Source organism: Puma concolor, chromosome C1, assembly GCF_028749965.1.
Source record: "Puma concolor isolate L17-30 chromosome C1, mPumCon1.1.hap2, whole genome shotgun sequence".
Taxonomy (NCBI): Eukaryota; Metazoa; Chordata; class Mammalia; order Carnivora; family Felidae; genus Puma; species Puma concolor.
The window spans coordinates 80,758,426-80,786,304 of NC_141674.1; the positions used below are offsets into that span (position 1 = coordinate 80,758,426).

Consider the following 27,879-nt stretch of genomic DNA (forward strand, 5'->3'; position numbering starts at 1 on the left):
GAGTCCTCCTGGGAAATTCCTGGGGGAACCTTGTGGCCTCCTAAGGTGGGTCCTTGTTCTATAACTCTGGGAAGGCAGAGGAGGGAGAGAGTGTTCTAGAGCCCTGGCATTTACAGATGTGCTTTGGGGAAGGAAAGAGAGGAGAATGGCAGTAATGAGTAAAGCCAGCGATGAGTGCGTGTTTGCCCAGGAGGCTGATTCTCGGAGCCCAGAGGGAATAGCGAGGGACGGGGTTAGCAGAAAGGGGTTAGCGTGAGTGTTTGCTCGAGCCACCCCCGAGTTCCTCCAGGAAGAGAGCCCCCATTTGGTTATCCTGATAACTTGTGCCGCTCTCCCCAATAACTGTGAACAAAGTACCCACTGAAAATATCCCCTCGAAGGCTTGTTGGCTTAGTCATTCCTTCCTTATCAGTGACGGTCTCCCTACGTGTATTTCACTCCCCTGGCTGACTCACAGATTCCCTTAAAAGCTGCACTTTTTGCGCCTTGGAAAGATAGTTTTATAATACCATAGCTGCTCCCTGGCCTGTGTGCTGTGTGAGTTGGTGTGTTATGAGTGTGCTGACAATATCTGAAACCAAAGTTCATGGCCCAGGTTAATGGATATTTAGGACAAAGTTCCTGGTTCCATTTCCAAATCTCCCTCCCTCGTCAACTGGGATATTTTAAAACACGTCTAAATAGCAATGCAAAAAAGACTAACTTGATTTACTTCTGTCTCCACTAAAAAAAAAAAAAAAAAAAAAAAAAATTAGCATTTTCCAGGTTCCACATTTCAATATTAAGATGCCTTACGTTATTGAAATGTCAATAGCAGGGGCGCCTGGGTGGCTCAGTCGGTTAAGCGGCCGACTTCGGCTCAGGTCACGATCTCACACTCCGTGAGTTCGAGCCCCGCGTCGGGCTCTGTGCTGACAGCTCAGAGCCTGGAGCCTGTTTCAGATTCTGTGTCTCCCTCTCTCTGACCCTCCCCCATTCATGCTCTGTCTCTCTCTGTCTCAAAAATAAATAAATGTTAAAAAAAAAAAATTAAAAAAAAAAAAAAGAAATGTCAATAGCAGTAAAGCAACACAAGGAATCCTGGAGGCAGGGGAGCGACAAGGGGTAGATATTTCTAATATTTAATGACCATCTGTGCTGTGCCAGGCACCATGCTTTGCACACATTTTATCCCTCACAGGAATGGGGTGTTAAAAAGTGTGATGGATCTCATTCCACGGTTGAAGAAAGTTGAACAAAGGCTCAGAAAGGCTAAGTGCCATATACAAGTTCACTTGGCCAGTAGAAGATGCAGCTAAGACCCGAGTCCACATCTGCGTGACTTCAAGGCCAAGATCCTTCCCACCACACCAGAGTCTGTCCACAAAACCCAGGATGCCTTCCTCAGCCACTGGAGTCTCCCTTGACCATCCAGCGGCACAGACAATGGTTGTTGCCTTTGGTTATAGTATCAACGCAATGTGTCTTTTTTGTGTGTGTGGAAAAGCAGAATTATCTACTTAATGAAAAAAAAAAACAACTTTTAGATATAATTGCTTTATGATTTACAAACTTCTAAAAAATCCATATGATTTAACTCTTACCACAACCCTGTAGGGTAGTATCATTGTTAGGGATTATGGTAAACACCTGTTGTTTTTGCCAGTCCATTATTTTGTTTTGTTTTTTTCTGGTACCTTCTGCTTCCTTTAGGGGATCACTCTTTATTCACCAAAGTCCGTGTATTTTGTCTGAGGCTGATCCCACCCACTGGCTCTGGGGGTCTAGACCCAAACCTAGCCGGTGAGGGCACGTCATCTTTGATCGGTTTTGGGGTGACCACACTGGGCCAATCAGAGCAAATGGGAGTCAGCTCCTGAACTTTGGCGGGAGTTTTCTTTTTGTTGGTGATGCAAAGCTCTAGGAAATGCTGCTGATTGTCTCTGCCTGTCTTTGCAGAAGGCTGCTCTGAGAATGGAACCGCTACAGGGGAAGTAGAGCTGAAGAAAAGGCAGGGAGCTGGGCCCTGATGACAGTGTCTGTGCACCTGGGTCCAGTGGCACTCTAGGTCCCGGAAGCCTGGACTTCTCGATTCATTTTTTGCTAATTAATTTGCTTTTGCCTAATCTACTTTGAATTGGGTTTTTATCGTTTTGTTATGTATCATTCAAGTTATTGCTCTCCATCATCAAAGGAAATCTGGTTCATGTCATTGCCTTCATCATTGTCAACCTTAGCGACTGCTTATTAATTGGGGGTTCTGCAGACAAAAGAAGCATCTAGCCCCAGAGATTTCATATTTTGTTATGGGGTGGCAGGGCGTGGTGGTGGAGTGAGTGCTGATAATAACAGTATAAGGCATTGTGGACTAAAAATTGCATTTAAAACCACCCTTCCTCTTTCCCTTCCTTCTCCTCAATCTCTCTCTCTCATTGGAAAGGGTACAGAGGAGTCTAGAGAAATGACAGAAGTGGGGAACTAGGAGGAAGAAGTGGTGTTTGGAGACGTTGTCTATTGGGAAGGAAACAGGACTCCATGTGAAATGCACATTAGGCAATATCAAAGGTGACCCTGGGTATTTGATGAGAGGTCAGAAATGAAGATGCAGCTTTTAGGTGTTACCCACAGAGGTGAAAGATGAATTTTCAGAAGCTTATACCGTATAGGGAGAGCAGGGTACTAGCACTGAGCCGTGGAAGAGACGACTAGTCAGCATCAGCATCATTCAAGGGAAAACTCACGCAGAAAATTTACATGAGAACACGGGATAGGTGTGTCTTCAGGTATATATATTGATTTTCAGAAAATGCAGACTCTTGTTAGAGTAATAAAATGTATTATTCCTCCATACCTCATTAATTTCTTTGTCAGTTGGAAAAAATGTATTTAGGGCAAAATGCCTCCAGCGATTTTGACCACAATAGATAGTTGTCATTTGAAAATAATTTCAGAGTGTCAGAGAATTAAATAATGTTTATGTGTAATTTTGACTAAATTTGGAATCGAAACAAAATGCCCACTCAAATGATAAGACTGAAGTGTTATTGTAGAGCAGAGCCTTGTCAACTTTGTGTGTAAGTCAAGGGTCTTTTAATTATTTTGAGAAGTCTGCAGGCTAGAAAGCACATCACATGAGAAGATGGTACTCTGATTGGAACTACTATTGGAAATTCGTATGTAAGGATTTTGTTTTTTTCTGGCTTCGTGGAGCCAATGTTTACTATTATTTTTTTTAATGTTTATTTAATTTTGAGAGAGAGAGAGAGCACGCGTACGCACACAAGTGGGGGAAGGGCAGAGAGAGAGGAGACACAGAACCCGAAGCAGGCTCCAGGCTCTGAGCTGTCGGCACAGAGCCCGACGCGGGGCTCGAACTCACGAACCCTGCCATCATGACCTGAGCCAAAGTCAGACACTTAAGTGACTGAGCCACCCAGGCTCCTGGGAACCAACCCTTATTTATCTAGAATGAGAGAGAAAAAAGAAAGCAGGGGGCATATCACACTCCTAAGAGTGTGTGTACTTAAATGCAAGTATCCTGGACAATAGTAGTAGACAGATTTTGAGCCCACTTGATTTTTGAAGCATTTCCCTACTTTTCCTTAAGTAAGCCCTGCCCTCCAGGTCACAGGCTCTTTGCACATATTTATTGAGGCTGAGGCTGATGATGACGTCAGTCCTTTTTCAACAAAGTCCCCTGAAGATAAAGGTCAGATTGGCTATGTAGAGTTTCAGACCAGATCCAGAGCTGAGCACCACTCCGAGGGCATGGACCCATCCAGGAGTGCAGCTGACATTTGAGACGGGATGTTCTTCATAATGCAGAACTGTCCCTTCACTGCAAGATGGTTGGCATCCCTGACCCCTGCATTAAATGTTTGCAACACCCCCCAGTCACTCTGACAACCATATCACCATCCGCATTTCCAAATGCCCTCCAAAGGGTACTGTCTCCCTTTCTTAGGCTAGGGGATTGCCTCTTTGGGTCTGAAGACGTTAGCTCTGGAGAACTTGGAGGGTTAAGTGTTAAAAGATAAACTGAGGCACGTTAAACGTTTTTTAAGAGTTTATTTGAGCACAAATTGACCTGAATGGGATGCAGCACCAAACCAGAAGTTGTCAAGAGTGCTTGGAGGAAAGGAGCTGAGGGTGTATGTGTTGGGGGGCTTATATAGAAAAAATGCAGAAGCAAAGAAAGGAAATTATTTGGTTGGCTGTAGCTTACAGCCTAGTTGGCTGTTTGTGGTTGGTTGTCCTTAGGGTTTGATTTCATAACCTTGGGGCATTTACAGACTCAGAATCTGGTCTCTTTCCATAGACTGCCATTGAACTAGAGCCACCTTAGTCTAACGGCCTGCTTGTCTAATTAATTTAACATGAGAGACATACATGCCGAACCCAACCTCACTCCACCATCCATTTCTGCTCTTGACATGTTTCTTTCATCTCTTTTGTTGTCAAGCAGAAATAACAGATCTGTTGGGATCTCATTCATGACTGTCATCACCTGACTTTCTTACTAAATTACATACAAACGATATAGGCCTGTACATTAGAGTTAAGACTTTGGAGTCATTCCCTGGGAAGGAAAAGTTCCAGAAATCCAGAAACCTGGGAAGTGGTGTGGAGCCAAAAAGACAAAGAGAAGAATGAAACTGGACCACTTTCTTACACATACACAAAAATAAATTCAAAATGAATGAAAAACCTAAATGTGAGACAGGAAACCATCAAAATCCTAGAGGAGAAAATAGGCAACAACCTCTTCAATCTTGGCCACAGCAGCTTCTTCTTACCTGATGTGTCTCTGAAGGCAAGGGAAATGAAATAAAAAATGAACTATTGGGACCTCATCAGGATAAAATCTTCTGCAGAGCAAAGAAGACAATCAACAAAACTAAAAGGCAACCAAAGGAATGGGAGAAGATATTTGCAAATGACATATTGGGTAAAGGGTTAGTATCCAAAATCCATAAAGAACTTATCAAACTCAACACCCAAAAAACAATCCAGTGAAGATATGGGTAGAAGACATGAATAGACACTTTTCCAAAGAAGACATCCAGATGGGCAATAGACACATGAAAAGATGCTCAACATCACTCATCATCAGGGAAATACAAATCAAAACCACACTGAGATACCACCTCACACTGGTCAGAGTGGCTAAAATAAATGAACAAATCAGGGAACAACACATGTTGGCGAGGATGTGGAGAAGAGGGAACCCTCTTGCACTGTTGGTGGGAATGCAAACTGGTGCAGCCGCTCTGGGAAACAGTGTGGAGGTTCCTCAGAAAATTAAAAATAGAACTACCCTATGACCCAGCAATAGCACTGCTAGGAATTTACCCAAGGGATACAGGAGTGCTGATGCATAGGGGCACTTGTATCCCAATGTTTATAGCAGCCCTCTCAACAATAGCCAAATTATGGAAAGAGCCCAAATGTCCATCAACTGATGAATGGATAAAGAAGATGTGGTGCACACACACACACACACACACACACACACACACACACACTGGAATACTACTTGGCAATGGAAAAGAATGAAATCTTTCCATTTGCAACAACGTGGATGGAACTGGATGATATTATGCTAAGTGAAATAAGTCAGTCAGAGAAAGACAGATATCATATGTTTTCACTGATATGTGAAATTTGAGAAACTTAACAAAAGACCAAAGGGGAAGGGAAGGAAAAATGAGATACAGAGAGAGAGGAAAACCATAAGAGACTCTTAAATACAGAGAACAAACCGAGGGTTGGTGGAGGTGGGGAAAATGGGTGATGGGCATTGAGGAGTGCACTTGTTGGGACGAGCACTGTATGTAAGTGATGAATGATGGGATTCTACTCCTGAAGCCAAGACTACACCATATGTTAGCTAACTTGACAATAAATTAAAACAAAACAAAACAAAAGAGTAGCAGTCCTTCCTTGGAGCAAACACATGGCTTGTGAAACCCTTCTTGGGGTGGAGGTGTGGTGGGAAGATGACCTTGGTCTGTGACCCACTTTGCACTTGCCTTTGCACCTGAGGCGCTCAGCCAGAAGCCTCTCCCTGCATCTGTCTGTCAGACATATGACACTCCAGCTGCACCCCTGCCCTGACTGTGCCTGTTCCCAATTGTGCTGTTTTATTTGTTGTTGATCCCAGTGCCCGAGGCCCTAATGTGCAGAAACTGTCATAGCTAGGCTGTTGTATTTCTGAGAAAAAACATTTAAAGGATTTTTTTAGAGGGATAACAGAACTTGGCTTCCGTGGGGGAACACGTGGGATGTCACAGTATAGGCCTGCTATCCTAAGAGCGTTAAGTCATGGTTTCTACAATGTTTGCAAGGCCACACGGCTGTCCACACCACTTTCAAGTACACCTAGATCATAACGCCAACCTGGGCAGCTGCTTTAAGGTGCCTTGTAACTGCTTCCTTGGATATAATAATGTATCTGGAACGGAGCGACCACTTAGCCCTCAGAAATATAATTATTTGGGCCACCAAAAGCAATGTAGAGGGTTCTTGATGGTCTGTAGAAACTTGGAGAATGTAGTGTAATGATAAAGAAGAGAACAGTCAGTGGCATTCTGGATTCAAGTCACAGATTTACTCTTCTAGCTAGGTGACCTTGGGAAAGTTACTTACCCTCTCTTATCCTACCATTCTCAGGTATGAAATAGGAACGATAATAATATAACAGGCGCTTGTGACAGAGGGTTGTTGAGAGCATTACATGAAGTAAAGTAAGTGGAGAATTTTGTCCATTCCTGGCATGTTGTTGGGCATGTATTTATTACTCAATACATTGTAATTATTGTGATGAATATCTCTGTAGAAAGAAGAGTAGGCATTTGAGAAAATAAAGCTTTTGTGGGAGAGAAAGTAAGGGGAGAGGGGAGGCCAAAGAAGTAAAATCCCTGTTTACAATTACAAATTAATTTTATTAATATTAACAAAATATTGTTATATTTTGTCATAAAGTTTCAGAGAAAATTAGGAACATAGGAAAAAAGCAAAAAAAAAATTGTGGTGATATATATGGAGTTAATTGAAGGAAAAGGCATTGCTTTAAGAAGCAAGAATTGGGAAGCCTTTGAGTTGAGATGGTAGAATTTATAGCTGGTCTCCTTGCCCACCAAGAAGCCCTGTTAATCCAGATTCCTTCGAGAACTAAGAGATTTCTTACATTCCTCTGGGGGCAGTGGAGTGGCCTGGCCAGCAGCAGCCCCATTTATGGGCAGAGCCTCCAAAGCCCCCAGATTGAACTGCACATAACAAAGCTGCCTTCTGGACAGGCGCGAAAAGATCAGGGTTTGCCTCTTTCAAAGGGCAGGAGACAGCTGCTCATGAGGCAGTGCAGTGGAGGGTTAATACAGAAATGCATGCGGCTGGACTTGATTTTAACATAAAAGAAAAACCCGCTGACAGTTGTATTTCCTGTCAGACAGCCCTGTGGGTGGGTGGGGTCTGAGGGTTCCTAAGAATGAATGACAGATACGAGATGTGCAGCACGTAGCCGGGCATCGAGGAGGTAACGAGCTGTCGGATTAAAACTCACCTACCATCCACTGAGCCCCATTCCTCCTTCAGGGCCCTCTCTGGTCTCCCGTCTTCCAAGAAGCATTATTAATGTCACCCGTACCGGAGATGATGATGAACTATATTAACTACGGTAATGACCATTCATTTCAAAGCCAGCAGGTGCTAGGCCCCATGCTAAGAGCTTACCACATATCTATTTCTTAACAATCCAATCCTAGAAACAGTCCAACATGCTTTACGCATATCCTCTCTAATTCTTACAACAAGCAACATAGGTTTTACGATCCTTGTCTTACAGACGAGAAAGTGCACTTAGAGAGGTTGTAGTGTGCCTAGGGCCGCATGGCCTGCTGCAGACAGAGCTGGCGTTTGGACCCTGAACTTCTCGAGGTCAAGGGTCTTCTTGTGTCCATCATGCCCCTCACAACATGACCCCTTAGCCCATTGTTCTGCAGAAGGTTCTCAGCAAATACTAATTTCTTAAGTGATCCAAATTCATGTTTGCCGTCTACACCAGGAGTGGTACTATGAGATGTGCCTTTGTGTGTACGTCCTAGGAGTAGCAGGAAAAAGAATGTGGATGCAGTCTCTGAAGGCGCTCGGGCACCAGAACCCACCTGCCCTGGGCTGGCAGCAGCCAGGCTGCCCCCTCTAATCCTGCTCTTCCACGTCTCAGAGGATGCCAGGATTTAGAGCTGGAACTGGCCCCACAGACTGGCTGGTCCTGACCCCTTTGTTGTATAGACATTGCCATCCATAAATCTATAGGTCTACAGCCTTGATGAGTGAGGCCCAGAGAGGTTGAGTGAGTTCACTAAGGTCACACAGCTAGGAAGAGGCAGGGCTAGAACATGAACACAGGCCACCTCTTAAACCTGCATCCAGCCCCCTTTCCACTATACACCAAGACATAGTGTGAGGGCACGTGAGAGCAGAAGGGGTCTTTGCTTGGCTGACCATGGTGATGCCAAATCCTCCCTGGAGCTGAGATAGAGTGACACAGAGCACTCGCTTGCCCGCCATGATCTGCCCAGCCATCACTTACAAGCAGCCCCGGGTGCCTCTGTGGGGCAGGCAGGGAATCTGCCTGTCTGGACCATTTTGTCTGCGAAGAGTCAGGCCTTAGGGTAAGGTTTATTTTCTTAGAGTATAATTCTGCATGCTCCCTTAAAGACCCATCGTGATGTTCACCCAAACAGGCTGAAAATTTGTGGTAGTTGTCTCTAGATTATATTTGGTTTGCTTTGCTTATCTCAGCTTTCAACTGTTATCCCTGTCCGAATACTCCAAGATGAACTATAGGTATGGACATTGTCGTTATTTTATTTTATTATTATTTTTTAATTTTTTTAAACGATTATTTATTTTTGAGACAGAGCATGAACGGGGGAGGGTCAGAGAGAGGGAGACACAGAATCCGAAGCAGGCTCCAGGCTCTGAGCCATTAGCCCAGAGCCTGACGCGGGGCTCAAACTCACAGACCACAAGATCGTGACCTGAGCTGAAGTCGGACGCTTAACTGACTGAGCCACCCAGGCGCCCCGTGGTTAATTATTTTAAAACATGCAATTGAAAATAATTTTATTGGAGGAAGAGACTTTTTCATGGTCTGTACTAAGTTTCATGAATTCACTGCTTTTTCTTTCCTGAAGGAAATTGTCCTCCACAATGGAAGATCAAAGATCAGCACATTCTTGGGTATATGTTAGTTGCAAGGCCCTGTGGAAAATAACTAAGTACTGTGAGAATTAGCCTCTGCCCTCAAGGGATGTACAGTTTAGTTGTAGAAACATAGTAATAAAGGTGGCAGATATTGAATACTTCCCAGGGGCCAAGTCCAGCGGGGACTGTGACCCTCCTGGACTATACCATCTGCGACATTTGAAGCCATTTCCTAGCAAACTTTTAGTTCCTGGGCAGAGGGGTCTGACTAGCCTCCCTTCCCACCCGCCCCCCTCCACTTCCATTTGGTGCTTCCTTGGCCAAGAACACGAGGGCGCTACCTGTGTGAGTTGGTCAGGTTGGTCTGCAGCCAGAGAATGTGGGGGCTGGCCACGTCCCAGCAACACCACACCCAGATCTGCACACCCTCCACATTTCTCTGCATTGCTCGGGGAGAGGAGGTAAGCCTGCTTGGCATGACTCAGGCCACGGAAGTGAAAAGCCCAGACGCGGTGGTTCGTCAGTTTCTCCCAGGTCTTAGTCCACGCTTACTAACCCAGCAGCATGTATAGACTCTGAGACCTCAAGGCAGTAACGGGGAGTCTCTGGGGACCAGCTGTCTGAGACCCGTGGGTGACAAATATCATTTGATTTCATTTCCAGGGCCGGCAGGTTTTTTTCCTCTTTCCTTCTTTATGAGGGAATTTTTCAGTAGGGTTATATGAAACAGCACCCCTCAAGCTTGTTCCCAAGCTCAGATCTAAGCAGGAGTTTTCAACATATTCCTGGTTCTCTCCAGTTATGGGCAAGAAACAAATGCCATAACCAAATTTTATGACATTGTGGGAGCAGTGTCCAAGGTGAGCCTTGTAGAAATGGCACGTAAAGGGGCCCTGCACATCCTGTTTGCAGTTATAGGGACAGGGCAACGTTCACTTTACGGCTTGGCCTTGTGCCCCGGAGGCCAGGCCTAGCTCCAAGCTTCTCCTCTGAAGACGACCTCACAGTTCTCACCCAAGGAGTCCTAGGCCGCTCATGAGCCCTGCGGTAGAAGTTGACTCCTCCAGTGCTAGAGAGAAATGGGATGGCCCAGTGCCTGAACGGTTTCTCCTTAGCGGCTTCAGATGGATGGAAAGTCGAAGAGCCCTTCTCTCTCATGAGGTGTGTGTGGGGGGTGTCTTTGAAGAGCCCCTCTCAGTGAGCTTCCGTGGGGGCGCTCTGCCTAGTACAGCACTTATCGGGAACCTACTGAACACCACACCTGTGCCAGGCACCATAGAAGGAATGATGGATGTGCCTTAGTTGTGTCCCCAAGGGCCTCAAAGCCTGTGGTTGCTGAGATAGACATAATTACTAACCCAAGATGGCGGTAAGAGCCCACTCCTCCCATATTCATTGCGGTCTGCTCTTCTCCTGGATTTGGGCTTGATAGCATCCTAAAGGAAGCACTGTCTCTTCAATGTTCCCTCTTTTTTTCCCCTCATTTTTATTTGTTTGAGAGAGAGAGAGAATGAATGGGGGAGAGGGACAGAGGGAGAGAGAGAGAATCTTAGTCAGGCTCCATGCTCAGTGTGGAGTCTGATGTGGGCTCAATCCCATGACCCTGAGATCATGACCTGAACTGAAATCAAGGGTTGGACGCTCAACTGACTGAGCCACCCAGAAGCCCCTCCTCTTTCTTTCTAACACTGATCATCCCTCTGCGGGTTTAAGTGGGCTGACGAGGGAAGGAAGCACATTCAGAGTGCATTGAACGAGCAGGTTACCACACTCTCATTCCTACTGGGGGGCGTCTGGGAAATGGTGTGGAGTCTGCCTGGCCTTGCCCCCTCCCCATCCCATGCACGGGGCCAGGAAGCTGGGAGAGGTGCCTGCCAGTTCTCTCCATCCCTGGTGGGGGGCACAAACTCCCAGCAAGCCCGGCCTGCCCTGCCTGGAGGCCGAGCACCTTCCCGCAGAGAAATCCCTCAGGCAGGTTCACAGAGCACACAGGCCCGTGGAAGGGGGAACATGGCTGGATGTGGCTGAGGCATCCCAGTGGCTGCCTCACCCACCCAGGCCTGGGCCTGGAGACGCCACACAGAGATGGAGGCCAAACATTCTGAGGCTGAGAGGAACCCCAGCTGGCTGCATGGGAATGGCCAAATTAATACCCAACCCCGGCAAGAGGAATGGAGCTCCACTGGTGTTGACCTCTCAGCCTCTTCCCAGCAGGGGAAGCGGGGGCAGACGTGTTGTCTCCTACAGCTCTCTGTCTTTATGAAAATGTAGGTGCTCAGGGATGTGGGTTTGAATTAACCTCACACATACATAATGATGCTTCCTCGGTCCTTGGCTGGCCTGAGCACAAGCTCAGAGTGTCACCTGCACAATTCTTACACCAACTCAACACACAGCTTTTGTGGGGTGGTGGTGGGGGCAGCTGCTGGGTAGGAATGGTCTGGTTCCTGCTTTTCAGCATTATGTAAATGTTCTGAGACCAGGGACTGATCTTGGACCTTCTGGAAGCTGCTCCACATTCTGAGTATTGGGGTGGGTTCAGTGTTCGTGCCTGCCTGTCAGAGGGAAGTTTCTGTGACGGTGAAACGGGTCTGTGAGATGCCCAGTATGGCTGTCATGAGCCAGCTTCCTGGGAACAGCAGTGAGCCATCCTGCCTGGCTCCCCCATCCAGACTCGACAGGGGCTAGCAAAACCCTCAGTCTGCATGGGGTGGGGGGGGGGGGGGTGGCTACACTTGGCCCAAGTTCACTTGGGAAGTGACTGGGCCTGCTCCTGCATGCCAAGGAGCTTGTTAGTATTTATGAGCTGTTTATTAGCCTTGAAGGAAATCAGCCCAAACCCTGGCGGGAAGGGAGGGCTGAGGAGGGAGGCTGTCTTCACCTCAGCGCCCCAGCTTTTGTTTGTATAAATAGCTGGGTGCTTGGCCAGCTGCCCTCCTGCTGGTGGAGTCTGTGAAGCCCCGATGCCCCGTGCGTGCACACACTGAGGCCTGGGGCTGGCAGGCAGATGGGGACCTGGGACAAACCAGCAGCTCCTCCTTCCCCAGGCTCTGAATGTGGGGAAGGAAACATTCAGGTGTAAGGCCCCTTCATCCTCACACCAAGGGTAGATTGAAACCTGCCAGGTGTCTTTCCAACGCTCTCACTTTTCAACTGCATCACACCTGAGTTTTTTAATCAGGAGCACTCACAGGGCAAAGGAAAGGTAAGTTTTCCCCTGTTGACCAATCACTCGCTCCGTGGTTGGGCCTCTGCCCTAGAGCAGAGCAGGCGGACCAGCCGAGGGACCTTTCTGAGGTGAGTCTCCTCCAGCTCAGAGATCATAAGCACTTACATCCAGCCCGACCTGCCGAGGCCGTGATGCTCTTCTTCTTCAGGCCAACATAGCCTCTTTAGTTTGAGAAGGGAGCAGCCGCGGACCAGAAAAACCGGTCATTCTCCAAAGATCCTGCCTGGGAAGAAAGCAGTTAGTGTTCGACCTCAAATTCTGTATCAGATTCAGGGGGCCACACCCAGCAAAGCCCAAGCATTTTCCTCCTCTGCTGGGAATCTGGGCCTCTCTGGTGCAGCTTGGGCTGCCTGAGAGTGGTCTATTTTTAAGGAGTACAGGAGCCTTCCGGAGAACTCATTCCAGGGAGAGAGCCGGTGCAGTGAGCCAAGCTGGGAGCAGAGCGTTAGGTGTTAGAGGCCAGGCATGATTCTATCCTCAGCCTGGCTTCTCAGACTTGTTACTGGGCCACAGGGAGACAAGGGCTGGGAGTAAACCACACGTTTAAAAAAAAATTCTAGCCCCGTCCCACCACTCACAGAGTGACTTCGGGCAAGTTACCTAACCCTTCAAGGGCGGCCGCCTCTAGCAAATAGCCATATATGTGTGGTTCCTAGCTCAGAGAGTTGCTATGAAGTCGTGTGAGTTCATGCTTGCAAACTGCTTCGAATATTGTAAGTGCAAAATATTGGGTGAAATGAAACCTAAAGCATCTGTAAGATTACGGGCCCAGGTAGCACTACTTTGGAACTCTACCAGTGCATGAGGAAGGGAATGGAGCACTTTCTCACCTCTTTCCACAGACCACTCACTTCTCCAGCCCATGAGAGAGCAGCACTCAGAACAGTAACTGTGCATCCAAGGTGCTCCCCACCCCCACCAAGCGAGCACCCCCTGGGGACACAGACCCCTGGGACTGAGAGGTGGTTACTGGGAGGAAGCCTTGTAGGAGCGGGTGAGAGGGTACAAGCGGGTACGCATTACTTTTAATGTGGCCTCTTCCACACCCTGTAACCAGCGAGGCCTGAGGAGCTGGGTCACAGGCAGAAGCCCTAGGCGCCACCCAGAGTCACAATTTCTTAGCAGCCTGAAGTTCAGAGAATGGGAAGGGATGTTTCCTGGTAGGGGCCTAAGGCTCGTGGGCCTAGCTTCTCTCCACCCCAGCTATTAGTTTATGGTATTTAGTAAAACTCTTTGGTTCTTTTCTCACTTCTGTGGTGCTGAAATCTAACTCTCACAATCCCCACTCACAGAGAGCTGTGTTTCAGATCCTCTGTGTTAATCATTGGGGTGGTTGTTAAAACTGACCAAAAAGATTTCTAGAAAGGATTTTTGAAAAGCAGCTGGAACCGGAAGTTAAGCCGGAAAATGGAGGCCCATGCTCTATTGGACAACAGGAGTGCTCGGAGCCCCTCATTCTAAGGAAGGGCCAGACCACTCACTCCATGCTTAACAAGAGGCTGACTCCCTGTAACTTTCACCCCACTCCCTTCTGCAATATAATTAGAGACCTGAGGAAGGAGAGAGAAAGAGGGCAAGTTTCGGCCAGTGCAGTGTTCACTGGGGAAGGTTACTTCCTCCCCGAAGTGAGGTGGAGAGCCAGATGTGCTCTAAGACTGAAGGGCCATCTGCGTGGATCAGAACGTGGCAGGACTCAGAAAGTTCTTGCGGGAGCACAACTGATGTTCCTGTTGTTTGCAGGCACCCATAAAACTTTTAGGTCAAAACCTCGAGATTTCCCAAGGCAGAAGGCCTGTGGGAGCAGCCTGGGCAGAGGGCTGCGGAGGCCGCTTGGTAGTTGCTTGACAACAAGCCAAGTGGCCAAGTGAGGCAATACCCACCCAGAGAAGAGGTTAACAGCGCAGACTAATGCTGGCCAGATGGAGGTATGGCTGTCGCCAAGGGGCCTCAGTTCCGGGGCTTTCTCAGGGAGAGAGGGAAGGAGAGGCTTATGCTGGATCTGAGATTGGAATTTTGACCCAGACTGGGCTGGACGGGCAAAGGTGGTGACTGGGGAAATGCACCTTATTATATTTGTTTTCCACTTAGTTGAGGCTCCTCAAACTATTTTTGCAGCCATGAATTCTAGGGGCTTTAAGGACATATTTTCTTCTTGAAACACACGATCTGGAGAAACCCAGAAAACGGAGCAAGAATGGAGGCCTTGTTTGCAGCAGAGTTCTGAAAACGCTGAAGCATTCCTCAACGCCCTGACACCTGTTTCTCAACCGGCTAATACATAGCATATTAGTTTCCTATTGCTGCTGTATCAAGTTACCGCGGACTTAGCGACTGACTATAACAACTTTATCACCTTATGGTTCTGTAGGCTAAAAGTCCAACATGGGTTTCATTGCGCTGAAATCAAGATGTCAGCAGAGTTACACGGAGTCCTCACATGACGTCACTTCAACCTCTCCCCTTGCCTTTCTCTTCCATTGTTAAGCACCCTTGATGTTATATCAGGCTCGCCTAGATAATCCGGGCTAATCTCTCAATCTTAGAGTGAATTGGTTAGCAACCTTAATTTCATCTGTAATCTCGTTTCCCCTTTGTCATGTGACCTAACATAGTCACAGGTTCTGGGGATGACGACGTGGGCAACTTTGGGGGGATCATTATTCTCCTAACACATGTGACTTATGCATTACTGAATTCAGTTTAATTAAAAATACACGTGAGTCCCAGGTCACCCAAGCTAAGATTCAGCCACATTCCATTGCCTTGCCTCCGGGGGTTGGGGGAGGCTTACTGTGAACTGGGAGGCTGTGGCCAAGGGACTGCTGGACTTTCGTCATGTCTGGAAGGCCCCACAAAAGGCATTCAATCCCTCTTAGGCCCCGAGCAGGGGCGACTGGAGGAGCACGTGCCCTGCATTCACCCCTAGAGGTAAAGGGGCTCTGAACCCCCCCTCCGAGCTGCCACACGTGTGCATCAGCTGACACCAGGACTTACTCTTTCCACTGATAAGCATCTTCTGCAGTAAGTGCCCGAATTTCAAAATTCCAGGCAGTTTTAACCGGTTTCTGGTGCTGGAGATGTTGCCGACTTTGGGAACAAGGAAGGAGGTGAATGTTGTCACAGCGTTCCTGAGCATTAAGGCTCACCTTTCTCCGGGTGGAATCTTCTGGTTAAAGGCTGCATTGGTACAGGTGTGGAGGAGGAGGGAGCTAGAGCCGACCCCTCCTGACCTGCCTGGAGGGTTGGTGGTGGAAGGGCTCTGCAGACACTGGGGCTCCAGCACCATTAACTGTGCTTACTGGGATGGGGAAGCATGCATTTCGTACAACTTTCCTGTGTATCGCAGCACTGGTGTCTAGTCCCTGGCTTCCCAGCTTGAGATGCACCAGCAGCTCTTGTACCGCCTCTAGATATAAAAATGAGGATCGGCCCCCATGCTAAGAGCTGGTTCCCTGGGCCCTATAGGTGTCCTGGGAGTAGAAAGAGGCTTTTGTGCAGCTTCTCGCGTTTCCATCAGTCACTTGGGTACTCACCCTCATTAGTGGGCCCCCACAGTTTAGGTTGGCCCTGGGGCAGGGGCAGGCACAGGTCCAGCAAAGCTCCTGGGACAGGAGAATGTTTCTGCTAGTGCTCCCTATCCCCCATCCCATCACCAGGGCACCTTGAGGGCACCAAACCTTCCTTCAGGCCGCCCTCAGGGTTGGTGTCCAGGCAGCTGAGGCCCCTGGCCCTGGAGCACTGCTACCCCCCCCCCCCCACCCCCTTCAGTTCTTGGGCACAATGACTCTCATTGTCTCTCTTCTCTTATGCAATAAAGCTTAACAGCTTGTTGGAAAGAACACGATGGCCTGTTAAGTCAGAAAATCAAGCGTAAAAACTTATTTACCCTCTTGGAGAGTGGAAAGGGTCCAGTCCTCTCTTAGAAACACAAAACCGCTGGGACCTTGACACAACTCTTTTCCAGGAGCATTCATTCCTTTAAGATGAGGTCACTTTCCCCCAGGGATGGTCCAAAGTCTCTACCTTGGAAACACAAAAATCCACAAATCCGCTCTCTAAACACGTTTTCTAGAATGAACATTATTACTATCATAATGGGAACAATAATCACCTATATTTCTGAATGTTTGAATAGCAAGGCCTTGCAGATGGAAGCCAAATGCAGTCACGTTTCCAAATTGGTAGGAGCGGTTTCTTTCGTTTGGATGTGGAGCCCTAGCCTTGCATCATGATTTTGTCACAGTTATTTGAGGGGTGAAAAAACAGGACGTTTCCTACCCCAGAAAGACCTCTGGATTAAGTCCAAAGACCTGGTTGCTGATTCCAGCCCTTTTACTGACTTGAATTTGAGACTCCGTTTCTTTGGTCAGGCATGGAAACCTCGTAACACTACCTCCCACCTGTGACAAGCCAGGGAGGGGGGGCAGTGCATGCATATTGGAGGCTCCCGGTGGCCCTGCGTCATTATTAGGTGGCCCTGGAGAGGGGAAGTGGTGGATAATTCCTGAGATTTTAGTGATTCTATAGGCAAGGGTAGCAGAAAGCATCCTGCTTACAACCCCTGCCACCCCCAAGCGCAGCATCCGAAGGACTCCCTCGGCAGAGATTGTGACAGCAGCCACAATGGCAGAATGAGCCAAGGAGAAGCAGGGGCTGGGAGAGGGGGCCAGAGGAGGTCAGACTTGCTGTCACTTCCCTTGTGGTGTCGGTGAGAGCGCTGCCCAACCTGGCAGTGAGGCAGGGCAAGACCCACTTCCAGGACAGAGTTCTAGCAGAGTCCTTTAGGAAACCTCAAGGCTGGGATTCTCCCCCTTGTCAGCATGTCCCCAGGCCCAAGCTGTGGCCCCAGGAGAGCCATGCTGCCCGCCACAGAAGCTGTCATAACCCTATGCTCCAAGACTTTGCCTCTAATCCTATCTTTTTAAAAGATTTTATTATTTTTGAGTAATCTGTACATCCAACGTAACCCAACCCTTTCAACCTCGAGATCAAGGGTCACACACTCTATGGGGCCCCTGGGTGGCTCAGTCAGTTAAGGGTCCCACTCTTGATTTTGGCTCAAGTCATGATCTCACTGTTGTGGGACCATATCTGGTCCATGGAGCCTATTTGAGATTCCCTCTCTGCCCCTCCCCAACTTGCACTCTTGCGCGCGCGCTCTCTCTCTCTCTCTCTCTCTCTTAACTACCAGTTGCCCAAATCTGCATTTGTGCCAGCGGGCTCTTTCACCCATCTCCCAGTTCAGATCTGGGGAAGGATGCGTAATTTGTGCTTCCTTTAGGCAGCCAGAGGTGCTGAGAAATTAACATATGCCCTGCATATGCTCAACTGGACTCTGGAATCAGCCTTACAAACATTCCAGCAACCTGGCCCTTGGGTGGAATACATTTTCCAGACAGTTTTATACCTTTCCCCAGAGTTTCCCTTTAGGTGGAAGCTTTAGTAGCTCACTATGGTAGCTGATTTCTTGGCTTCCTTTCCTTCCCTGGATCCCTTTCTCACTCCCCTGCAAGTATTAGCCGCACTGGCCAAAAAAACTATTTCCGCTTGAGTCTTTGTCTCAGGATCTGTTTCTGGGAGAACTCCAACTAAAAGAGGTACAAATAAACACAAATGAATAGGAACTGGTAAAATGCTTGATACATTACAAATATTCAAATAAACGTTTGTTCCTTTGAAGAGACAACAACGCAAAATCTATTCTCAATGCTTATCCCAGAGCTGAGTGCATAGTAGACATTCAATAAAAGCTTGGAGAGTGGGGAAGACAGCCTAGTCAAGTATAAGCTAGGTAATCACCTGGTAAGGATATTATAGAGAGGTTGAAGAATCACCAGCTAAGTGGGTAAGACAGCCTTTGAAAATCCATACGTTCAGAGCTCTATGGGTGTGACTGTTGCCACAGCAGTGGTGGGGAGCCTCCCAGGTGCTAAGAATGGGATTTTTGGTTGGCCTGTCTCATTTTCCTATTGAATTTCCCACAAGCATTATTTTAAACAGCTTTATTGAGGTATAATTTATAGATCAGAGTATTCGCCACTTTCAGAGTTGTACAACTATTACAACTTTTCAATTCCGGAATATTTTCATCACCAACCCCCCCCCAAAAAAAAAAACCGGTGCCTATTCTCAGTCACCCCATTGTTTCTCCTTCCAGCCCCTGGCAAGCACTGTCCTATTGTCTGCTTCTGTAGATTTGCCTATTCTGGATATGTCATATAAATGGAATCGTGTAATGTGTGGTCTTTGTGGATGGATTCTTTCACTTGGCATAACATGCTCAAGGGTCATCGATTGTTGTAACATGAATCAGTGCTTCATTCCTTTTGATTGCCAAATAGTATTCCATTGCATGTATATGCATCCTTCGTTTATCCATTCCTTACTTGATGAATATTGAGTTATTCCCACCTCCTGGCTATTATGACTAATACTGCTATGAACGTTCATGTACAAGGTTTTGCACATTTAAATGTTTTCATGTGTGTATGTATACACACACCCCTAGGAGTAGAAATGCTGGGTCATGTGGTAGCTCCGTGTTGAACTTTTTGAGCACTATTTTACATACCTACCAGCAGTGAAGGAGGGTTCCAATTCCTCGTCATCCTCACTATTCTTGTTATTAGCTGTCTTTTTCTTTTATAGCCATCCTAGGCTGTACAGAGTGACATCTTATTATCGTTTTGATTTATATTTCCCTAATGCTTAATGATGTTGAATATCTTTTCACATGCTTATTAAGCATTTGCTCATCTTATTATGAGAAATGGCTATTCAAATCCTTTACCATTTTAAAGTTGTGTTTGTTTTGCCTTTTTTTATAGTTTAATGTATTTTCATAGAAATCTTACAGGAACAGCATAGAAGACAGACAACATTAAAAGCCTGGACTTGCATGTAGGACAACTCAGAAAAGTATAGTGAATGTGTTTTTTGTCTTTTTATTCTTGAGTTGTTAAGTACTCTTTATATATTCTGGATACTGGACCCGTATCAGATATATAATTTGCTAATATTTTCTCCCATGCTGTGGCTTTTCTTTTTAGTTTCTTCATGGTGTCATTTGAAGCACAGAAGTTTTCAATTTTGATGAAATCCAACCTGTATATTTTTTGCCTTTGGCTGCTTATGCTTTTGGTGTCACATGTAAGAAATTGTTGCCCAATTCAAGGTCATGACAATTTATACCTCTATTTTCTTCTAAGAGTTTTATAGCGTTAGTTCTTATGTTTAGGTCTTTGGTCCATTTTGAATTAATTTTGATACATGAGGTGAGCTAGGAGTCCAACATCATTCTTTTGCATGGTGATATCCACTTGTCCCAGAACTATTTGTTACAAAGCAAAGAACTATAGAATTGTCTTAGCACCCTTGTCGAAATTAGTTGACCACAAATATAAGAATTTCTTTCTACATTCTCAATTCTACTCTACTGATCTATATATCTTTATTCTAGTGTTACAATATCTTGATTCCTATACTTTGAAATTTTTTTCAAAAAATTTTTTAATGTTTTATTTATTTTTGAGAAAGAGAGAGGGAGGGAGGGAGAGAGAGAGAGAAAGAGAGCAAGAGAGAGAGAGAGGGAGACACAAAATCTAAAGCAGGCTCCAGGCTGTCGACACAGAGCCTGACACAGGACTTGAACTCACAAACTGTGAGATCATGACCTAATCCAAAGTCAGACATTTAACTGACTAAGCCACCCAGGTACCCCTGAAATTTTGAAATCAGGGAGTATAAGTCTTCTAACTTTGTTCTTTGTAAGATTGTTTTGGCTATTCTGGGTCTCTTGCATTTATATGTACATTTTAGTATCAGTTTGTCAATTTCTGTAAAAAAAAGTCAGCTTTTTGATAGGGATTGTGTGTGATCTGTGAATCAGTTTAGGGAATGTGGCCATCTTAACAGTGTTAAGTCATTCAGTCTACAGACATGGGATATCTCCCTATGTATTTAGGTCTTCAGTTTTCTCAACAACGTGTTTTAATTTTCAGCGTGCCAGTATTGCACTTCTGTTGTTAAATTTGTTTCTAAGTATTTTATTCTTTTTGATACTATGGCAAATGAAAATCTTAATTTCATTTTTGATTTTTCATTGTTAGTGTATAGAAATACAGTTGTTTCTTTTTATGATCCCACAAAATTTTAAAGTCTGTTTTTTTCCCTTCAAAATCAAGAGTTATCATATCCAAGAAATATTTTGTCCATCTTAAGGCATGGGATTCTTTGAGGCCTGCCACAAAGCACCAAAAGCTGGCTGCTGTCCTTGAGAGAAAACTGGGAAAGAAAATCTTGATGTCGGGAAGTAAAGTATGTGATTTATTTAGTCCAGATAAGGCAGGTTCACGTAGCCATGAACTTTAAAAAATAAGAAGTCCTTGAGCATAGAATACGGCTCTGGGGGTGCTACAAATAGGTTACAAAGTGAAAGGTTAAACTCAAAGAGCCAATAGTATTATGAGGGCAGGAAAAATGCATGGTAACATAAAACACATAAGAAGCCTCCTAGAGAAACCAGGTATGCATTCGAGTACCAACTTTGGCATTAGCTATGAAATACCATGAGATCATCCAGTCTGCTCCTCCAAATTTACAGATGAGAAGACTCAGTATGATGTGCTATATAGGAGAAAAAGCAAAGGGTTTAGAGAGAAGTGACTGAGTCATCACTATCAGGAGACCTTGGGAGAGGCTCCTTAGCTCCTGTCCACTTCAGTTCTTCATCTGTAAGAGGAGAAAAATGTTGCCTGCTTTGTAGGGTGATTGTAAGGAATCAGTGATTGAGTGAGTCACCAGTCTTTCCTAGCACCATGTGCCAGGCACTGTGATCGGTGCTGGGGACAAAGCGGAGAACAAAAGGGACACAGTGCATGACCACAAAAGAGCAGATTTAGGGTGATGCTTAAGGGGCACAAGGCTCAGCATGGTTTTTCTCTGGCTCATTGTAAGTTTCAGTTAAATTTCCCAAGGGCAGGGCCCCATTGCATTTATGTCTAAATCTTGAGTGCCAAGCACATGCCTGACATCTTGTAGTTACTCAATAAGTTTGTTGAATTAAACAAATTTTCTTTTCTTACCCCAACGCAAAGGAGGACTTCAGACACTGAAGGGGAGAAGAGCGTTTTCCTGGCAAGAGCAGAGTGTTTCAGGAGGAGGTGACGACAGGCATGGAGATTGGAAAGAGAGTTGCTGGGCCAAAGGAAAAGGTACGTGATCGGTTGAACCACAGCTTATTTTATTTTTAAAAGAAAGATATCTCATGATAAATTAAAACAAAAACAGAAGAGCCTTTCTGGTCCTCTCTCCCTTTCTGCTAACATCTACATGTGAATGTATTTCCTCATCAAATACATCAGTTATTCTTAAACATGTAGGCTAAGTTTTAAAAGAAGTAACTGTGGTGTATGTTAGCATCACTCTGAGAAAAAAAATGCAAGGAGTTCTGTGCATACTATCACAAGTTTGAGCCCATCCAAACTGGGATGATAAGAATTCTGAGGGCGGGGCGCCTGGGTGCCTCAGTCGGTTGAGCCTCTGACTTGGGCTCAGGTCATGAACTTGCCTGGTGAGTTTGAGCCCTGCATCGGGCTCTGTGCTGATGACTCAGAGCCTGGAGCCCACTTCTGATTCTGTGTCTCCCTCTCCCTCTGTTCCTCCTCCGCTCGCACTTGCTTTCTCTCTCTTTCAAAAATAAAGATTTAAAAAATTAAAAAAAAAAAAGAGTTCTGAGGGCAACATGGCTACAGGCAGGAGGAAATAACATCATGCTCTGGGTCAGGAGCCCAGGCCCCTGTGAATCACTGTAGATTTCTGCCTGGGGAGGGCCCCTCATTTTTCTTGCCAGGTCCACAATAGCTTGAGGAGTACAGAACTGCTGGGAGGGAGCAGACGGAGTGGGAACCAGGCTGGGACCACTGAGGCAACGGATCACCGTGAGCCGTGTGTCAGGCATTACACAGAGCCAGCCGGGTCCCCGGTCCTTCCTTGCCTTATGAAGTCAGCCCTTTATAGACTTTATGAATGAGAGCAAAGAAGAGTAAATGTTGAAAGCGATCCTCAGGTGGAAATCCAGACACTTGGATTCTAGGTCTGGCTCTGCTTCCCACTGTCGGTATGATCTTGATGGAGTCACCTCAGTTCTCTGAGCATCGGTTCCCTCAGTTGTAAAATGAGAAGTTGGCAGTAGGTCAGACGTGGCAAATACCCAAGAGGCAGGCCCCTGTACTCTGTCTCATCCATGGCAGACATTAGCGGTCAATCACCCCTCACTTCCTTCCCACCCAGCCGCCTGTAACTCCTTCACAGACCAGCGTTATGTGGAGCCTACACCAGGCACGTGGTACTGGAGCACAAGACATGACCTCCTTGCCTTCCTTTACCTGAAATTATGTGATTCTAAATCCTATATGGACTTGTCCAGGCTTCCTACTAAAGTTGTCATGAGGCAGAAAACTAATGAGTCCATAAAGTCAAGAAATAGCCTGACGTGGCTCAGTGTAATGCAAGCTGTACTATTATTTATGCAGAGTGCTTGCAATACCGCTATCACACAGGGCTTTCCAGTTGCTGACGGAAGGGGCCTACCTACTGAGCTTGGTCAAAGATGGTCCCTGGGGGTGGAGATTGAGTAGCCGGGCAGAAACAGAGAAAAGGATTTTGAAAGGTTTTTTTTTTTTTTTCAGAAATATAAACTTCCAGTGCTATGCCAGAATGAATTCCATGCCGTGCCAGAACTGTTAGGGCAGCGTTGCTAGGAAATTAGCAGCTGTTAGTCTGGATGAGTTTCGACAGGAATGTGTCATTCGTGCAATGCAAACGGAGAGGGCTTTGAAGTGGATGGAGCTGGTCTCTGTCAAGTGCTATTTAAGGAAGCGTAGCACAGGGCTTTTGAGACAGAGCCAAGGTGGAGAATCTTTCCCAAGGTGATCCAATTCCTGGGGCTGGACGGCGTGCGGTCACCTTGCATCCGCCAGGCTTGGCATTGCCCTCCCTCACCACCGCTGCCTGGCTTTCCCTGCTGGGCCTGGCTGCTGGTGCCTGGGACCAGAGCGACGGCTGAACTGGAAGGAAGGTGATAGATACCTCTTTAGAAATGAGCCCCAGAAAAATAAGATAAAAACAGAGAGGGAGGCAAGCCGTAAGAGACTCTTAAATACAGGGAACAAACTGAGGGTTGCTGGAGGGATGTTGGGGGGGGGGATGGGCTAAATGGGGGCTGGGCATAAAGGAGGGCGCTTGTTGGGATGAGTACTGGGTGTTATATGTAAGTGACGAATCACTCCTGAAACCAATACTACACGGTACGTTAACTAACTTGAATATAAATAAATTAATTAAAAAACAAAAACAGAAACAGAAAAACCAGAAATGAGCCTTAGAAAGCTACCTCACCCCCCAAAATTCAGCCTTTGGAACTGTGAATTGGACACCTTAGGAGAACCCCTACTCACCTCCCGCTTCACCTCTGATGTGTCTTAACGATTTATTTGTTTAGAATCTTTCTCCTTTCTCTCTCCTTTCTCGCTGGAAGCTCCATGAGGGTGTGGAGTTTTGTCTGGTTTGCTCATAGCTGCTTCTTTGGTACCTGGAACAGTCTCTGGAACACAATAGGCACCAAAAAGTGTTTGTCAAATGACCAAATCCATTTATCTCTTCAATATTTTGTTCGTCCAGAAACTGGATTTGTTTCAGCTAAGGAAACTTCTGTTGAATCTGAATGTCTGGAATTATTCCTGGGGTTTGGGTTTGGGATCCAGGAGGGAGTTTGAAAGGAAAGAAGGTTCCCACTGAACCTTGGAGAAAGAGACAATATAACAATAGCGTCCTTCATGGATCACTTCTTAGCCTGCAGCCGTGTGGTCACTGCGCCTCAAACAGCCCTGGGAAGTAAACGAGCAAAATAAGTAAACTTAGTTCAGGTTTTCAGAGGAAGAGATGGAGGTTCAAAGAAAGTCCAGTAGAACCTTGGATTGAGAGTGATTTGTTCTGTGAGTGTTCTGCACGGTGAGCAAATATTTCTAACAAATTTTAACTTGATAAATGAGTGATGTCTTGAAATATGAGTAGTATGTGATGGCATCACATGACCCCAGCTGAGCCAATGGTTCTTGAAATTCGGTTTGACGAACAAGTTTGGATTACAGACATGTTTCCAGAACGAATTATGCTCGCAAATCAAGGTTTTACTGTAATTTGCCCGAAAACACATGTCTACAACGTGGTAAAGCCCAGGCCTTTATAAAATATACAAGTGCCTCCCTCAGCTGCTGGCCACCAGCCCTTCTTTCTCCTCCTTGCACCGTCTGTCCAGCTAGCTGCTTTCCAGAGGGGCAAAGCTGTTCTAATGACCAGGGTCTGACAGAAGTCCCTCGGAGAGTAGAGTATCGTGTAAATGACTGCAGACTTGCCTGTTTGTTTGATCTGCCTTGGTTCGAGATTTCTACTACTGTGAGCTCTAAAAAGCAGACTAATTCACTGTGATTCTTACTCATAGGATGAGAGAATGTGTGTCAGAGAAGAGAGAGATGTTCAAGTTTGGAATCAGATTTCCCAAATAACTAAGGTGGGAGTCCTGGGTAGGATCAGAGTCAGCTGGCTCTGTTTTAGGGAACCCTTGGTTTGCACTACAAAATCAAATTTGTTTCCAATCAAGTTTAGGCTTAGAGATCTTAGTGATGTACCCCTGTTCCAGGCCACCAGACAGCCCTCTAATCTGCAAACTGCAGACTGGAAGACACTGAAAATCTTCTGACTGAGCAACTGAAGATTCCAAATTAACCTCCCAGCAGTCTGGAAACATCCTCTGTGTGAGATGGTTGGCCTGAGATCTTTCTGAAGGAAGTTTAAATTCTGGTCCTGAGAAAGTACCATTGATCTGTGTGTATTACAGGATCACTGGATGTCCAGGGCAGTGGCATTGGCCTGCCTAGCGTAGTGGGGTGAAAGAAGTCGGGGTTTCACTGCAAATAAATATCCTCCAAGCAAATATTTAAATAATACAATTTTCTTCTAATGGAGCTTCTCTTATGTCTTATTCATGCCAATTTTTTTCTCTTTACTCATTCAGTTTGTGAAATAATTTTAAAACTTTAACATTAATTTCTTTTTTTTTTTAAATTTTTTTTTTTCAACGTTTTTTATTTATTTTTGGGACAGAGAGAGACAGAGCATGAACGGGGGAGGGGCAGAGAGAGAGGGAGACACAGAATCGGAAACAGGCTCCAGGCTCCGAGCCATCAGCCCAGAGCCTGATGCGGGGCTCGAACTCACGAACCGCGAGATCGTGACCTGGCTGAAGTCGGACGCTTAACCGACTGCGCCACCCAGGCGCCCCTAACATTAATTTCTTTTGCTAGGTTGTCAGGCAAAAACCACATCTGTTTTCAGAAAGGGCCTCGATATTTGCTCACACCCTGATGAAACATGTTCCTCTGTTAGCTCTGATGGGAAGGTCGGCAGCATGGTCTAAATACAGCCATGTCCCGGCATCCCAGCCCAGGGATCCAAAACCCTGCAGGCCAGAAACTGACAGATGAAAAGATATTCCGCATCATGAGATTAGGAAAATGTGAATCAAGGCCACAGCGAGATATCACTTCCTTCACACTAGGATGGCTAAGATAAAAAAGATAATACAGAAATAACAAGTGTTGGTGAGGATGTGGAGAAATTGAAACCCTCCTCAAACATTGCTGGTGGGAGTGTAACACTGAACGAATGTGGGACATTCTTTGTAGGTAACATACGGAATTGCAAAGTGACCAGTATGCAGCTCAAATTTACCACAGCTGGACTGGAACTCTTCATTTCTCAGGGAAAGCTGCCCCTCTTCCAGTTTGTCCAGCCTCTTGTCAACAGCATGGACGTCCGTATAGTTGCTCAAGCCAAAACCCAGGAGTCACTGAGGACTTCTTTGTGCCTTCGTTCAGTCCATCGAGAAGGACTTCAAACACCCGTGCACCGTCTCCCACTTGTACTGCTCCCGGCCTAGTGCAGCCCCCATTGGCTGGCTCCTCATCCCTCCAGAACCCTCCATTCCAGTCTCTCTGTTCCTTACAGGCCAGGCTATACTCCACAGTTGGGGTAAATCACATCTCATCACTGCTCTGCTGAGAATCCACAGCGACTCCCCAGCACACTCAAAATAAAACCCAAAGTTCTTGCCATGCTGGCAGGACTCAACACGAGTGGCTTTTTGTCCCTCTGGCTTTGCCTCGTACCTCAGTCTCCCTTTCACTGTGTCCCAGGCACACCAGTCAGCCTACTTTCTGTCACTCGACACGTCAAGCTCATTCCCATCTCAGGCCTTCGCACTGGCTCCTCCCTCTGCCTGGAATGCTCTTCCTCTGGAACATTGCATGGCTCCTTCTTTTCACTTTGGTTCAGTTCCAATAGCATGTCCTCAGGGAAGCCACAGCTCCTGTCCTCTACTTTTTCTGTTCTAGTTTCTTTATAGCACCCGATACAATCTGAAACTGTCTTGCGTGTTCGTTTACATGTCAAGTACTGTCCTTTTCCTCGACTGTAACATAAGCTTCACAAGGCCAGAGGCTTTGTCTGGTCACCCCCAGCTCCTAATGCCTGCTGTGTAGTGGCTCTGAGTAAACAGTTCTTAAATGACTGACATGATATCAGTGCTGCAGCACTGGTTTCAACCGTGCCTTCTTCTAAGCATCACATAAGGAGGTTTATAGAAAATAAGATGGCTTGTTGAATACCAGCCTAGGAAATTAGGTTTAAAAAAAAAAGTGGATAGGACGCTTAGATGAGCTCTTAGCTTTGCGATACCCCAGGGCTCTGTTGTTGGGGCACCTCTTCTCCGCCCGCGCTCACCCTGGGACCGTCGCCTCCGGTGTCATGGCCCCAAGAACCCCCAGCTTGTTTACACCCAGCCCAGGTATCTGCCTGAAACTCCAGCCCACTCATCCTCACCTGGTGTCTAGCAAGCCCCTCAAACTTAGCGTGTCCAAATCCACTGTCCCCCTATTCTGCCACCATATTCAGGGGTCGACTGTACACCCGCAATATGACCCTTTCTCACCTGCCCCTGCTACTAGGTGGCTCGAGCCCCATCACCTCTGAACTTCTGCAAGTGTGTCCTAACTGGTCTGCCTCTGTCTCCTCTGTCTGATCTCAAGTCTAATGACCCCTAGAGTGACCCCTGGGGATTATTCACTCCCCCGCTCAGAACCCTGCTCAGAAATCTGCTCAGATGGTTTTCATCTTAGGCAGCATAGGGTCCAAGCGCATCAAAGCCCTCCCAGTCCTGACGAGGCTCTTCTTCCGGGCACATGATACATGTGACTGTGTCACTACCTCCCTTGCGGCTCTCCAGCCACGCCGGCCCCCTTGCTGTTTCTTCCACATGCCCAGCACACTCCTGCCTCAGGAATTTTGAACTCGCTGCTCCCTCTGTCTGGAATGTTCTTCCCCGGGGATCCACACAGCACACTCCCTCA

At 46.5% G+C, this 27,879-nt stretch overlaps 1 protein-coding gene across 11 annotated transcripts in view; it reads left to right on the forward strand.

Annotated features, from left to right (window-relative positions):
- Positions 1 to 27,879, forward strand: part of SLC44A3 (solute carrier family 44 member 3) — a 334,651-nt gene that overhangs the window by 51,697 nt on the left and 255,075 nt on the right. For 10 of the 11 annotated variants that reach the window (XR_015254888.1, XR_015254889.1, XM_086717625.1 and 7 more), the window contains one exon: positions 21,511 to 21,627. The gene's annotated coding sequence lies outside the window, so the exon portion shown is untranslated. Of the gene's footprint in view, positions 1 to 20,570; positions 20,732 to 21,510; positions 21,628 to 27,879 lie in introns of those variants that run through there. The other variant, XM_086717629.1, reaches the window with a different exon arrangement.